Source organism: Otolemur garnettii, unplaced genomic scaffold (genome assembly GCF_000181295.1).
Source record: "Otolemur garnettii isolate 467f Iridium unplaced genomic scaffold, OtoGar3 scaffold00199, whole genome shotgun sequence".
NCBI classification, from domain to species: domain Eukaryota; kingdom Metazoa; phylum Chordata; class Mammalia; order Primates; family Galagidae; genus Otolemur; species Otolemur garnettii.
The window spans coordinates 936,047-938,931 of NW_003852594.1; the positions used below are offsets into that span (position 1 = coordinate 936,047).

Consider the following 2,885-nt stretch of genomic DNA (forward strand, 5'->3'; position numbering starts at 1 on the left):
AAATTTCTAACCATGTTTCTAATGATATATATTTAAATCATTATTTTTTTAAATACACAGGGTGCCAAAAATATACACATATTTTTAAGAAAGGACAACAGTGTGTTAAAAACATAATACTCAATATAAACTGATAAGATAAAAGAATACAAGTTACATTGAGCACCTATTGTAATTGCAGAAGTGGAACATGACTTGAGTATTACAAATTTATTAGAGATTTTTCCTTTTTTCCCCCCCAAATTAATGAATTATTGCATTGCTAAAATTACAAAGAGATATTAAGGAATATCATGCGGTCTCTTGCTGCAGCTGGACAACTCTTAGGTCTTACTCATCAGCCTGCTGAACTGTTCCTTTTTCAGAGACATAAATACCACCCCAAATTTTTCTGATATCCTTGTTTTTAACTGTTGTGGCCTGCTGAATCAAAGCAGCTGAATTTGAAACAAGCTCAATGTCGCTTCCTTCGAGGATTAACTCATCTTTCTGGGCTTGAGATACCGAACAGGCAACACCTGCCCTCATCGGAACCGGCAGATATATTTTTCACCCAAGAAATTTCTTATTTCAACAAAAGACCCATTCTCCTGGATAACAACATTGATGGGGAAGTGCGCATACACAGACCTCATCTTGTAACGGAAGCCCAGTGTAACACCCTCGATCATATTCTGTACGTGACTACAAATAGTGCGAACAGTAGCCAGTTCCTTACTATTTCCCCACCATTTGTCAACCTGGAGCCTCTTCTTTTCTTTCCAAGGAGACTGAGTTCCACATTGATGTGGTTGAAGTCTCTCCGCAGGGTTCCTCTGGGACCCTTCACAATAACTATGCAGCCCTTCAGAGTGATGTCGACATTCTCTGGAATGTCGACAGTCTGATTGCTGAGAATGGTCTTCATTCTCACAGAGATGCAGCAAAGAGCAATTTTTCCTTTCTTAAAATATGTATATTTGGTGAATATTTCAAATTGTACGTAAAACCAGCACACTGTACCCCATGATTGCATCAATGCACACAGCTATGATTTACTAAAAATAAAAAATGCAACAAAAACAAAAATAAACAAATGATACTTAAAAGAAATGTATACACTCTTTGGCATCCTCTGAGTGTGTGGGGTGTGTGTGTGGGAGAGAAAGAGAGGAAAAGAACTCATAAGAAGTAGATGTTAAAATATTAAATATTGATTATTTTCATGTCAAGGAATTATAGTTAGCAACTGTATATTTTTCCAAGATCACTCATAATAACTCAAAATTCCAATACAAATATAGTCTCAATGTATAATAATTCATCAAAATTATGTGATAAGTAATATAGTCACAAGATTATTAATATAAATATAAAACAAATAATTTCATGTTATTAATAATTCTATAATAATAAGACTATTTAATAGTAAATATAATACTTGAAGTTATTTACACTTAAGAAAATCTACTTAGCAGTTTTCTAATTAACCTATCTGTGCTATTACGACAATATTTTCTGCAAGAACTGCTATTAAACAATTGTAATGGTACCCAGTGCTCAGAAAATTACAAGGATTATAATTTCTATTAGTATATATATAGTCAGGAAGCTTATGATATACAGAAAATATATTTGATGGAGAAGTTTATAGTATTGTACAAGTGAATTTATATTCTTTCAAAACTAAAAAAATGATGAGTGAGTTTTTGACGATTTAGGCCATTAACTGTGAAGATCTCTTTATTTTTCTAAGGAACTAATACATATAAAGAAAAATAAATAATATACAACCATAACAGATGATTTTGGTATAACATCAGAAATAAACTTATATAATAAATTTAAATCTTTCTGGCAGTGATTAGTAGTAATCAGTTGCACATATCCAAGAAGAAAATTACAGTTGCAATTAGAATTTAAGTCAGTAGTAGGAGGATGCACTTTTAATATCCTGGGGGATAATTTTTTTCAAATTGTGTTACATTTTATCTGGGACGTATATCACAAAACTCAAAATTTTAATTTGCAAAGGAAACCTCATGAAGTATTGAGAGACTAAAATAATTGAAGTCTGAGTTGAAAAAATGTTCAAAGACCTACCTATACTTCTATCAAATGCCCCAGCCACCCACAGTATCAATTATTGGGTGTTTTATTTCTTCATTCTTTGACTCAACTTAAATCTGCATTACACTTGGGTTATAATTTTCCCCTGCTTAGATTTTAATAAAACAAACATCAAAGCTATCTTTCACATCTGTCTTATCCTTATTTACTCAAGACTCATCCATTGCCAAGTTCAATTTCATCTTCCTCCCTTTTTCTCATGACCGTTGTCATTGTCATAGCTGAACCCACTCACCTCTCTTCCTTGGACTTCACGTGATTATAAGTTAGGTCACATGATGCGATACAGTGGCTCACTATATTTGTTGCATTCTTTACTTCTTTCCTTCTGTTTTATTTAGATAGTTTGAATTGCTGTCTTCAACTTCAGTGATCTTTTCCTCTGCAATGTCTAACCTGCCATTAATCTCATCAAATATTTTCTTCATTTCAATTATGGTAGTTTTTACCTCTGGAAATTTCATGTGGGTCTTTTATTTTTTCAGTAGCATTAACCTTTTTAATGTGTAGAACACGAGTTTTTAAATTGTTGTAATATCCTTTTCTACAAATTTAGTGTTTGTGTCGGTTTGAGATTGGTTGCTATTTCCTTCATCATGGATCATCTCTTCCTGTTATTTTACATGAGCTGGTATCTTTGTTTAATGCCGTATATCTTTATTTGGATGCCAGACACTGTGAAATCTATGTTGTTGGATAATGGTTATATTTATATATCTACAAATATTCTTAAATTTTATTCTTCAAGGCAAATAACAATTTGAATACCTGGAAAG

At 32.4% G+C, this 2,885-nt stretch overlaps 1 pseudogene; it reads right to left on the reverse strand.

Annotated features, from left to right (window-relative positions):
• Positions 1-297: 297 nt before the first annotated feature.
• On the reverse strand, positions 298-907 carry LOC100948986 (annotated as a pseudogene).
• Positions 908-2,885: the final 1,978 nt, after the last annotated feature.